The sequence below is a fragment of the Salvelinus sp. IW2-2015 genome, linkage group LG4p, assembly GCF_002910315.2.
Source record: "Salvelinus sp. IW2-2015 linkage group LG4p, ASM291031v2, whole genome shotgun sequence".
Classification (NCBI taxonomy): domain Eukaryota; kingdom Metazoa; phylum Chordata; class Actinopteri; order Salmoniformes; family Salmonidae; genus Salvelinus; species Salvelinus sp. IW2-2015.
Genome location: NC_036841.1, coordinates 19623777 through 19637755, shown reverse-complemented (window position 1 = coordinate 19637755; position 13979 = coordinate 19623777). Strand labels below are relative to the sequence as shown.

At 40.3% G+C, this 13979-nt stretch overlaps 1 long non-coding RNA gene and 1 pseudogene across 1 annotated transcript; both read left to right on the top strand.

The window, feature by feature from the left end:
- Positions 1-1422: 1422 nt before the first annotated feature.
- LOC111960663 (gasdermin-E-like) lies at positions 1423-13295 on the top strand (annotated as a pseudogene).
- On the top strand, positions 8159-9220 carry LOC139024257 (uncharacterized). The gene is made up of 5 exons (XR_011475534.1): positions 8159-8174; positions 8226-8431; positions 8582-8735; positions 8786-8941; positions 9045-9220. It is a non-coding gene; the product is annotated as an uncharacterized lncRNA (long non-coding RNA).
- Positions 13296-13979: the final 684 nt, after the last annotated feature.

The following is a 13979-nucleotide window of genomic DNA, read 5'->3' as shown; positions in this document are numbered from 1 at the left end:
TTTTGGGGGGTGAGAGGGTCCTACATGTTTTGCATTGTCAAGTGACCCTATGGCAACAACAGAAACAGAATCCTGTTCAAAATACTGTTCACCAGAATCATGTCCCAAAAACAAGTTGTTATTATTTATACACATTTGAAATTGTAATCTTTCTCACATTACTGTGCTCCAGGTTCAAAATTATACTTATTAAAAAAAAGAAGTCCAGCACCCTGGTCATCTTGATGTCTAGAATACCAGGGTGATTAAGATGTTGTTCTTTTTAATAATGATTCTTTCTCAGAGATAACATCCCCAATATGTGGAGTCAGTATGATGGTCCTGTCTTTACTCAGAGATAACATCCCCAATATGTGGGATCGTATGATGGTCCTGTCTTTACTCAGAGATAACATCCCCAATATGTGGAGTCAGTATGATGGTCCTGTCTTTACTCAGAGATAACATCCCCAATATGTGAGATAGCTGTCTGTTGGTGTTGGACTCTCCTACAGTACAGTGGTGAAGTATATGGATGTGACTTTCTGACCCTGTAGTAACAGTTAGGCCCCGTACACACTCAGGTTGGACAACTGATTTACCACACATTGGACACAAAGGTTGTGAATGATACTTTAAAAAAAATAATAATAATATTTAACTAGGCAAATCAGTTAAGAACAAGTTCTTATTGACAATGACAGCCTACCCCGGCCTCCCCTAACCCGGACGATGCTCGGCCATTTGTGCGCTGCCCTATGGGACTCCCGATCACRGCCGGTTGTGATACAGCCCAGGATCAAACCAGGGTCTGCAGTTTTGCCTCTAGCACTGAGACACAGTGCCTTAGACCACTGCGCCACTCTGGAGCCTTAAAATACAGTMGGCTAATACTGATATTCTTGTGCTATAACAGAGTTCATCTACACAAAATATTTCACACAACCATTGTGCAATGTCTCCACAATGCTGTTTGTGCAGAAACACTCTGTTGTATCAAAACAGTTTTACCAAATGCGTTGTGCATTATTAGTTCTTCACCTTCAGTGTGTACAGGGCCTTAAAGAAAACATTCCTCATCAAATCAAACTTTATTCGTCACATGCACCAAATACAAACCAGGTGTGGACTTACAGTGAAATGCTKACTTACAAGCCCTTAACCAACAATGCAGTTCAAGAAAGAATTAAGAAAATGTTTACCAAATAAACTAAAGTAAAAAATTATTAAAAAGTAACACAATAAAATAACAATAACGAGGCTATATACAGGGTGTACCGGTACAGAGTCTATTAGTGGGGGTATAGGTTAGTTGAGGTAATTTGTACATGTAGGTAGGGGTAAAGTGACTGTGCATAGATAATAAACAGCGAGGAGCAGCAGTGTAAAGACGACGCTGTGCTTCCGTAGCCTGAAGAAAGTGAAAGTGAAAGTGGATGAGTTACTGAGCTATTACATGTAAGAACTACTCCCCAACACCGCTTCACTGCTATGAGGATGACAACACATCAAACCAGAATATACTTCCCAGTAATGTGGCATGTAGTTCTGCCTGCTTCTAGTGAAGTTATTTTCTCATGAAATAAAACAGAAGTGAAGAGCAGGAATGTAAGAGTCTAACGGGACAGTTTCCCAGGAAGGGGTTAAGATTAAGAGACTCCTCCTCCTACTAGTATGTAATGAACTCTTAGCTAATGCATTTCAGACGTACTCATATCTCATTCTTAATAACGTATCTCTAAGTCATAAGGACCCAGAGGAAGCAGTGGGAACCAGGTATTGAAGCTCTTTGTAGTGTTGCGATCAGGAAAAAATTGTCTTGAATGACCAACATTTTTGACTGAAATGATTTCCTGTTTGTATTCCTGTCTTGTCAAAAGCAATGCTACTCTGTTCTGATCCACTCTTTTCCCAGGGAAAGTGAACCTTTCAAAGAGATTGTGTTTGCATTAGTGAGTGTCTTGCCAACTGTGAAATGTATTTAGAATACTCTTCAGAAGCTGTTGTATTGATTGAGTGTTCATGTGTTCATCTTAGTTTGTTTCTTAGACATCTTTGTCATTTGTGTCTTGTCATCTGTTGCAGCCAGAAACACGATCCACCACCATCATGATTTCCAATGCCGTAAAATCCATGTTGAAGGAAGTAGATTCTAACGGTACCCTGATCCCTGTGTCCAGTCTGAACGACAGCTCTGGTAACTGAATCTCCTCTCACTCATTGTGAAGACCAAGCCCAGATGTGGATGCTTCTGGCAGGAACCGAAATACCAGTCCAGAGGCTTTCCCTGAGTGATGTGCTGATTCTGGAGAACCTGAAGACAAACTTTAAACCCAGGTAAACACCAGAACATTGGACTAGCGTTGAACTAGTAACCGAAAGTTTGCAAGATCGAATCCCCGAGCTGACAAGGTAAAATCTGTCATTCTGTGTCACGCCCTGGCCTTAGTTATCTTTGTTTTCTTTATTATTTGGTTAGGTCAGGGTGTGACATGGGGGATTATGTGTTTTGTCTTGTCTAGGGGTTTTGTATGTTTATGGGGTGTTTTCTAGTCTAGGTGTTTGTATGTCTATGGTTGCCTAGATTGGTTCTCAATTAGAGGCAGCTGTTTATCATTGTCTCTGATTGGGAACCATATTTAGGCAGCCATATTCCATTGGGTATTTCGTGGGTTATTGTCTATGTATTGGTTGCTTGTGTCTGCACTTTATATATATAGCTTCACGTTCGTTTTGTTGTTTTGATTAGTTTGTTTAAGTGTTCTTCGTTTCGTTTTAAATAAATAAAAATTTATTCGTATCACGCTGCGCCTTGGTCCTTCTCTCTCTCCATACGGCGAACGTGACATTCTGCCCCTGAACAAGTTAGTTAACCCACTGTTCCTATGCCGTCATTAAAAATAAGAATGTGTTCTTAACTGACTTGCCTAGTTAAATATAGGTAAAATAAAAAAAATCATTTAAAAAAAGGCCCTCCGGCAGGGTTGCCAGGTCTGAAAAAATTCCCAGAACGTTGACTACTCAAAACCCACCTTTAATTTCCTACAGCAATAAACCCTTTTTCCATAACGTTATCGAACCAATTAAGAAGGAATATTCACGTAACTTGTAATGACGTTAGAAGCAAAGTTCGGTTTTCATCCAAATAATATTTATTGTAAACTATAACATGATATAATAAAGGAATTTGAATATGTCGCAAGAGAAAATATAATTTGCCCTTATTAAACTCATCAGATTATTTTCCATCAATGGATGTCAATATTAAACTCAAGAGAGACCATATAAACAATACACGGCAGTACAATAATGACAAGATAAACAATCAACTCTTATAAGACAGGGATCCTATGATTAATCAATAAGGCCTGAGGGGTGTGGTATATGGCCAATATACCACGGCTAAGGGCTGTTGTTAAGCATGATGCAACGCCAAGTGCCTGGATACAGTCTTTGGCTGTGGTATATTGGCCATATACCACAAACCCCTGGGTGCCTTATTGCTATTATAAACTGGTTACCAACGTAATTAGAACGCACAAATAAGTGTTTTTTCATACCTTTGGTATATTGGTCTGATATAGCATGGCTTTCAGCCAACCAGCATTCAGGGCTCGAACCCGGTTTATAATTGTAAATAAATCCATTTAGCACATGTACATAATTATAGATACATCCTTTAAACCCAGGTAAACACCAGAGCAGCCCCACAGACAGGCGCTTGTGTTAACCAATAGCCTGCTGGAATAGGCTACTGGGGATGAGGTCATCATTTCAATCACTGAATTAAATATGAATAATATGTATATGAACTGAATATGCCTCGTCAACAACGCAGTGTTTGTTTACCTGTAGCCTAATCTGACTGACTGTTACCGTCAATCTAATGCATTCTAACAATTGATGACAATTGCGATAGAGCTTTGATAACTTACAATTTAATGAACTAAACATGGCCATTAATAACTGCATAAAAAACACAAGGCAACAACAACAATAAACTGCAGTTATAAGCTACTTATGAAATCTGCATGCCAGCTCCAAGTAGGCTACACAAGTGGCACAAATTGATTTTCATTGACTCCAGCGATATAGTCATTTCAACATATTTATTTTGTCAAATGATTTTATTACAGTAGCCTCAAATGGCATGTCAATTAATAGGCTACTTGATTGGCAACAGTTGCAAATGTGTCATTCTCCACATTTAATGTAAGTTTCATTGAGGATTCTTCCCACAAACAGAATCACTCGAGGCAGTTCCATAACTTCCATTTCAAATTTCCACTCACGCAGCCCCCGAGACCCTTAGACTAAGCTGCCTGCTGCAGTTCTCTCTCTACACACACAAACATCGGCACACTCAGCAGGCTGCAACAGGAATAACGGACATGGCAACCCTGACCTCCGGGAACAATTTGCTTACAATATCCTCTTTTGTTTTACCGTAAAACTTCAGCTAAACGCGGTCTGAAATAACTGCCTGTCCGTTTTAATAGCCTGGCAATGGCACACATTTCAGCAAATATTGCTTATTTCAAATAAACGCCAATTGTAATGTAAATGAATTGTTTACAAGGTTTATGTTTGTTTGTTACATTAAATAATTAGTAATGAGTCGGGGGGGAAATGATGTCAATCAACCGTTTTTATCGCCAGTAAGAAACTGCTAGTCATTGCCTGCAACAGCTGAGAACTGCAAGATAACTGGCAAGTACAAAAACAGTCAACAACTTTACGAGTACAAACCCACGAAATCGTCCGATCGCCATCCATTGGCGAAAAAGAACTGACGAAAATGCCCGACGACAATGCACAGTCAAAGAGGAAAATAACGATTCTGTCAAGGAAAATAACAAAACAAATCGAAAATAGTGCCATACTAAGACAAAATAAAAGTAACAGTGTGTAAATGACAACACATTATTGCAGAAAATGARGAAATTGATAAAAATGCTGGAAGTGAGAGCTGGAATTAAACAATTAAATATCGGTATGCAAATTAGCAAAAGCTGTGTACATTAAGGAAATAGACACCTGGCAAAAAAAGCCTGTCTGTAATAAGCACCTTTTGTGTTCAGTGATATAATAAAATAAACGCCCAGGTTAACAATTGACTTGTTATGGTACAATAACAATGGCTTAGATAGAAGGAGTTTCTAAGTAACATGTATGCATATGTAACTGCAGGGTACAGGGAAAATCATGTTGTTGTTGCTAGCATGTTTTTGTTGTGAAATATCTGACAATAAATTCCAGTACTCATGCTACTCCTCACTTTGGGCCTGAGCATTTGAATATGGCAACTTTCCGGGATAAAAATAATGTCATTTTGGAGTCACTTTTATTGTAAATAAGAATATAATATGTTTCTAAACACTTCTACATTATCTTGGATGCGACCATGATTACAGACAGTCCTGAATAAAAGAGATGTGGGGGGCTGCCTTAATCAACATCACTGGGACATGGGGAGCAGTTGTTGGGGATTAACTGCCATGCTCAAGACCAGAACGACAGATTTTTCACCTTCCCGGCTCTGGGATTTGAACCTGCAACCTTTCGGATACAGACCCAACACTCTTAACCGCTATGCTACCAGCCGCCTCTCATTGGTWTATAGGTAATGTGAGCTATGGCTATATACATGATTGGCTTTTGAAACGTAGACATGGAGATGCTGGGTGATTGGACATGGTTGACAGACTAACGTGAGTAAAATAGCGCCACAGCGCCATGCTCTTCCGACTGAGCTACGCAGGACCAAGGACCAAGAGAGGGGTGTAGAGGGGGAAGGAGAGGGGTGTAGAGGGGGAAGGAGAGGGGTGTAGAGGGGGAAGGAGAGGGGTGTAGAGGGGGAAGGAGCTGCGACCAAGTCGATGTTTTTCCACCTGGAACCGACAGGTTGCTCAACTTTATTCATGGTTTCTTTGTGTGTGAAGGTGGTGGAATTATGAGGGAATTAAATCAAGGTCAGAATACGGTGTATCTGTAGACACACCTCCATGTCTGTGATCTCCACCGCAAATGAATATCTGTCTGCCACCTGCGTTTCTCCATGCTTAAGTGCAAGGTCAGAATACGTGTAGAGAGAAAAGTGCATAGAAGTGAAATGAATGAAATGTATGTGCCCATAACTCAGGTCTGAATTYCCCCCTTTATGATAAATGATGAAAATGATCATGTGTCTATTCTAATGTTGAATGTTCCCTCAGATGTGAAGGAGTCTGACTTCGTGGACCACAGTGGGACATTTGGTGACAAGAAAGAAATGAACTCAGAAGGAAATGTGGAGGGATTGGCAGCTGATTTAAAACTTAACTTGGGCTTAAAAAGCTTCAGCGAACAAGAGTCGTCCTTTGGCAGACTGAAGAAAGAGGAGGTGGAAGTGAAGGAGTTGGTTAACTATTCGAAAAACAAGTGAGTTGCCCTATACTGTACATACACTGAGTGTACAAAACATTAAGAACACCTGCTCTTTCCATGACAGACTGACCAGGTGAATCTGGGTGAAAGCTATGATCCCTTATTGATGTCACTTGTTAAATCCACTTCAATCAGTGTAGATGAAGGGGAGGAGACAGGATCGGGATCCCTATACCGGGACGGTTGAGCTAACGTGTGCTAATGTCATTAGCATGGCAGTTGTAAGTAACATCAAACTTTCCAGAACATAGACATGTCTTATATGTGAATAAAGCTTAAACTCTTGTTAATCTAACTGCGCTGTCCAATTTATAGTAGCAGTGAAAGAATACCATCCTATTGTTTGAGGAGAGTGCACAGTTATGTGCTTGAAAATGTATCAATAAACCAATTAGGCACATTTGGGCRGAACACTAATGCAATGGTTCATTGGATCAGTCTAAAACTTTGCACATACACTGCTGCCATCTAGTGGCCAACATCTAAATTGCGGYTAGACTCCTAACTCATGTAATGGCSTTCCTCTTGCATTTCAAAGATGATGGAACAAAAAACAAATGTGAAAACGCATGTTTTTTTCTTTGTATTATCTTTCACCAGATCTAATGTGTTATATTCTCCTACATTAATTGTGCCATTCAGAGGGTGAATGGACAAAGACAAAAAATGTAAGTGCCTTAACGGTGCAGGCGCTCCGGATTGTGCCAAGAACTGCAAACGCTGCTGGGTTTTTCACGCTCAACAGTTGTGTATCAAGAATGGACCACCACCAGAGGACATCCAGCCAACTTGACACACTGTGGGAAGCATTGGAGTCAACATGGGCCAGCATCCCTGTGAAATGCTTTCGACACCTTGTAGCGTCCTGCCCCGACGAATTGAGGCTGTTCTTGAGGGTAAAAGGGGGCTGTGCAACTCAATATTAGTAAGGTGTAAAAGTTTTGTACACTCAGTGTATATTCAGCCTGGCCTAAAAGACGTAACATAGTAAATGTAAATCTGTGACACTGAAATTAGTAAAGATATGTATGGTTACATGAGCCAAAAAACAAAAGGAGGGAGTTTGTGTGTTCGAATCACATCATAGACAACTTTAGCAAATAGCACTTTGCTACTTAGCATGTTAGCTAACCCTTCTCCTAGCCCAAACTCCTAACCTTAACCTAACCTCTGACCCTAACCCTAGCGCCTAGCTAACGTTGCCCATCTAGCCACCTAGCTAACGTTAGCCACAGCAAAGTGACATTTGTAACATATCATACGTATTGCAAATTCATAACATATTGTACGAATTGCAATTAGTAACATGTCATACAAATCGTATTTCATAACATATCATACGAAATGAATGATGGACATCCACAAATGAATACATACGAAACGTAACATATTACACTATATGGAGAGAGACAGATTTACGTTTACTTCGATCCCGAGTCCAGGTTGGTATGTTAACTACAATCACACGTTCACCTGCCCAAGGAGTCAATATTTAGACCAAGACCAGCGGGCAAAAGGGGTTGCAATGTGGTCATGCTGGCATCTTTTCTGACATCATGGTCAGGTTGTATACTGGTTGTAATGAACGTTTTCTGGTTGAAGTGCTGTCAGATGACAAAGAAGTGAACTGTACTGGTTTAGCAACTTTCTCATACTTAGAATACAGCTTAGAATACTCACTGCTATCACAATCAGCATAACACTAAAGATCGTAGGGTCTAGATTCAATCCGGACCAAGGAAGGGTCATTTACACTAAAGAATCATAGGGTCTAGATTCAATACGGACCAAGGAAGGTCAGTAACACTAAAGAATCGCAGGTCTAGATTCAATCCGGACCAAGGAAGGTCATAACACTAAAGAATCGTAGGGTCTAGATTCAATCCGACCAAGGAAGGTCATTTACACTAAAGAATCATAGGGTCTAGATTCAATCCGGACCAAGGAAGTCATTTTCCACTAAAGAGATCATAGGGTCTAGATTCAATCCGGACCAAGGAAGGTCATAACACTAAAGAATCGTAGGGTCTAGATTCAATCCGGACCAAGGAAGTCATTTACACTAAAGAATCCAGGGTCTAGATTCATCCGGACCAAGGAAGGTCATTTACACTAAAGAATCTAGGGTCTAGATTCAATCCGGCCAAAGGAAGGTCATTTACACTAAAGAATGCAGGGTCTAGATTCAATCCGGACCAAGGAAGGTCATTTACACTAAAGAATCGATAGGGTCTAGATTCATCCGGACCAGGAAGGTCATTTACACTAAAGAATCGTAGGGTCTAATTCAATCCGGACCAAGGAAGGTCATTTACACTAAAGAATCGCAGGTCTAGATTCAATCCGGACCAAGGAAGGTCATTTACAACTAAAGAATCAGAGGTCTAGATCAATCCGGACCAAGGAAGGTCATTTACACTAAAGAATCGCAGGGTCTAGATTCAATCCGGACCAAGGAAGGTCATTTACACTAAAGAATCATAGGGTCTAGATTCAATCCGGACCACGGAAAGTCATTTACACTAAAGAATCGCAGGTCTAGATTCAGTCCGGACCAAGGAAGGTCATTTACACTAAAGAATCGCAGGGTCTAGATTCACCGGACCACGGAAGGTCATTTTACAACTAAAGAATCGCAGGGTCTAGATTCAGTCCGGACCACGGAAGGTCATAACACTAAAGAATCGCAGGGTCTAGATTCAGTCCGGACCACGGAAGGTCATTTACACTTGAGACGACATGTACAGTATGCGTGTTTATGTCCAAATCTAAGGCCATTAACACCTTAAAAATAGTTTTACTAAAGAGATATATTAAAGGATTTTGCTCACAATGTAATCCCTTCATTTAAATTGAGTAACAGCAATTACACTTTTTATTTAGACACACACCAACTGATCAATAAAATCCTGAAATGTTAACATACTGTACTTACAGGTGTGATTAGCTAGTAACAACAGTTTGCCAATTGAGAGAAGCTTAAGTGCGTTTTATATTTTAATTAGTGATTTTATAAGGTGGTAACAATAATGACATAAAACTTATGACACATATTATATTTTTATAAAATTAATATATTATAAAAAAGTATTTAATAGCCTTCCTTTTTTTGTTGATCTATACAATGTATGAAATACTTGTATTACTTTCTATCATTCAGAATAATAGATAGATGTCTCAAACCCCGAAACATGTCACACAACTCTACATCTACTACTGGACAAGCCTATTTGCTTTCCTTAAGTTCTTTAAACAACACATACAAATAAAGTTTTGCATATAAAGACTTATATTATGTTTTCACATTGATAAACAGTTCAATATCAACTAAAACTATTTGTCATTTTAAGGCTGTATTCAATCCGGATCACGAAATCCAGCTTTACAGTGTGATTGAAATGCATCATTATTTTCCCTGGTAAACACTGCATATGTCGCTCAAACGGAAAGGACTTTTACATTTCTTTAGCGTAATCCGTAACGCTTCAGTGTTACAGATTGAAGAGAGCCTTTAAAGTGTTTTTCATGGTTGCAAAGGCGAGGGACGTAAAAGACATTGCAGTTCAAGAATAACCCTCTAGTAAGAAGCATAACTAGTACCTTTAAATAATATTGCTGCCCACTCTATATTTTGTATAATATAATTTATTTGGGCCCTCCTGCAGACATCTGAACATGACCCCACCTGTGATCAAGCAGACCGGGAGAAACCCAGGGCAATATTAGGGGTGTTGACCGAGAGGATTATGACATCACACCTGCCGGTCACAAACAAAGTCCGGAAGCTGGCAATGTAGGAGCCAACATGAGCGTCCCGCGTGGCCCTGAGCGTGAAGGTAGGAGGAAAGATTACCAGGCATCCTACTGAGAATGAATGATGTTTTCATCATATTTCATGAGTGGAAACATCATAAATGTATAACTGACAACACAGATTTACATTATCTCTATTTTTTATCTCAACAATCTCACTTTATGATAGCTAGGCCTACATAAGTAAAGTAAATGTCAGGACCATATTGACAGATCACAGATGTCTGTTCAGCAGTGATGAATGAATAGCCCTGAATTCCCACATAGATAATTTCCTTTTTATCATTAGAACCACTTCCTGATGATGTAATGGTGTAGTATAGGTGTCTGGGTTAGAATCTGGGTCGTTTGTGCACCAAACGATTCTCACTGATTGACATTCTCTTCACAGGCCTCTATGAAGCAGAGCGCAGTACTCAGACAGATAGTGATGTGTCGCTGAAGATTCCTGAATATACTGTCATTGCCTTCAGTCTGATTGAACTCAAGGTCAAATGCGATGGAAAGTTTGGTGAGAAGTGTATGGTTTATCAATGTCCCAGGTATAGCTGCATGGTAAAGTACCATGATAAAGTACACAGCCAGTGTCTATGTTCCTCAGTGTATTTAGTAAAGCCACTGTATTAGTATACCACGATTTAGTACAGCCACTGTATTTAGTATAGCCACTGATTTAGATAGCAGTATTAGTATAGCCACTGTATTTAGTATAGCCAGTGTATTTAGTATAGCCAGTGTATTTAGTATAGCCACTGTATTTAGTACAGCCACTGTATGTAGTATATCCACTGATTAGTATAGCCACTGTATTTAGTATATCCACTGTATTTAGTATAGCCAGTGTATTTAGTACAGCCACTGTATTTAGTATATCCACTGTATTTAGTATAGCCACTGATTTTAGTATAGACAGTGTATTTAGTACAGCCACTGTATTTAGTAAAGCCACTGTATTTAGGATAGCCACTGTATTAGAATAGCCACTGTATTAGTAAAGCCACTGTATATAGACCACTGTATTTAGTATAGCCACTGTATGTAGTATATCCACTGTATTTAGTACAGCCACTGTATTTAGTATAGCCATTGTATTTAGTGATACCACTGTATTAGTATAGCCACTGTATTTAGAATAGCCACTGTATTTAGTATAGCCATTGTATTTAGTATAGCCACTGTATTTAGTACAGCCACTGTATTTAGATAGCCACTGTATTTAGTATAGCCACTGTATTTAGTATAGCCATTGTATTTAGTATAGGCACTGTATTAGTATATCCACTGTATTTAGTACAGCCACTGTATTTAGTACAGCCACTGTATTTGTCTGTGTGTGACTGGTTATGACTGTTGTCTGCTCTTGTCCACAGAGCGTGCCTTCTTCGCCAACAATGGGGGCTTTGAAAAGGTTAGGTCAAATTACGAGATTGAAGAGGATGGAATTATGGACCTGGTAGGCGACTTTGATGCAAACAGCCCCTAAATCTGAACAAAGGTAATAATGCCAGTGGAGGGTAATGTCTCCTGTCTAGTGGTCAACAGGTAGTCTACTGAATGGAACGTCTGGTCAACATGTAATCTACTGAATGGAACGGCTGGTCAACATATAAGGTTGTCTACTGAATGGAATGTTCAATATTTAAGTTGTTCTATTTAATTAGTAATTACGAAGTTACCACACTTTTGATATAAAAAAAACATTGATCACACTTTGCCAAAGTAACATGGTCTGTCTGTTGTTTTGTGTGTTGATAGAACTGAAGAAACTGAGTGGTCATTTCCAGCTGCTGTCAGTCCTGCCAGCAGCCACACGTTCCTCTCTGCTCCAGCTCCTCAAGACAACCATGGAGGACAGAGAGGCAGTCAGTGTGCTGGAGAGGTGGTGAGTGAGACGTACAGAAACTGGGCACAAACACACCTAATAGCAGGGATGAATATCTCACCCGGATATATGTAACATCTCTCTCTGTCTTTCATACACACTCCTGTCTTTCATACACACTCTCTGCTTTCATACACACTCTCTCTCTCTCACACACACACACACACACACACACACACCAACACACACACACACACACACAAACACAACACACACACACACACACACACACACACACACACACACCACACACACAACACACACACACACACACACACACACACACACACACACACACACACACACACAGCTGGATCAGATGTGTGATGTGAGACTCCTGACCTGGGTGATCTGGAAGAGTCTGAGAGGGAAACAGTCCAGGCCATACTGGATCTTGTAGACCAATGTGTTGGGAAGGATGAGGACGAGATCAGATCATCACTTCTCAGTGCCGTCCACCTCATTGTCAGTGCCATGGACGGTGAGATAGAGAGCAGTTTACACAGGATTCTCCAGTTATTATTTGATCAGTTCCTGGGAAACTAGGTTCACTACTGTAGTTTTATGTGTGCATATTTATTTCTTCAGGATTGACAGATGAGGGTCTCTCTGTGTTGGGATCCTGTTGCAGTCCTCCAGTCTTACAGGCCCTGCAGATCCTGGTGAGTTCACACATGCTTGATTGAGCCTCTAGTCGTATATGGCCTTTTAGAAAAGAGTGCATGTAAGCTTATTCCTGTGCTGCTTGTCCTCCAGGTGCAGCATGTGGCAGCAGGGAGTGGGGAGACCCTCTCTCTGAGAGATGCAGGTCTGGCTGTTCTGACTGAGGAGGAGGTGTTTGGGAGGACAGAGAGTCTCTTTGGTCACTCTRAAGTTACACTGAAGAGAGAGGAGGACACACTGAGGACAGAGATGAAGGACCAGCCTGGATACCTTCCTYTAGTCATGAGTATCGCTGTGAAAGGCCTGGCCACTTTAGGAAAGATTTAGCTGATTAGAAACATTCCCTGTGCTACGTAGTGGATGTATGAACTGCACCGCCAGGGATGAATTTCAGAAATGTCACATTTTATAACGTATTGTTGACGATTGCAAAGAGGCTTACAGCAGGAGTAAAAAATATAAAAAACAAGATAATGCATGTGTGAAGAAAAATGTATAAAACAATATGAATAAATCAATACAGCAATTCCAACTACTGTACATTAATTAATGACACATTCCTACGTCATACTTCCGTGATATTGGCTTTCATCAAAACGCATTTGTATTTACTTCTGCCAGATGGCTTTCATGAAGTTTTTGCCCATTGAAGACCATTGCGCTACATTTTTGCCCATTGAAGACCATTGCGCTACATTTTTGCCCATTGAAGACCATTGCGCTACATATTTGCCCATTGCGCTACATTTTTGCCCATTGAAGACCATTCAAAAAGCATACAAAATTCAAAAACTACAAAGCTATATGCAGAGTCACTTGCATAGCTGATAGTTGTTACAATGCTTTTTTAATGTATTGTTAGGAAGCCCATAACCCAAAACGTTACGTCTAGGGTCCTAGGCCTAGTTACAATGGTCTGTAACCGACTCGTTATGTCTAGGGGTTCTAGGCCTAATTACATGGTCTGTAACCTGACTCGTTACGTCTAGGGGTCCTAGGCCTAATACATGGTCTGTAACCTGACTCATTACGTCTAGGGGTCCTAGGCCTATTACATGGTCTGTAACCTGACTCGTTACGTCTAGGGCTCCTAGGCCTAATTACATGGTCTGTAACCTGACTCGTTATGTCTAGGGGTCCTAGGCCTAGTTACATGGTCTGTAACCTGACTCGTTATGTCTAGGGTCCTAGGCCTAATACATGGTCTGTAACCTGA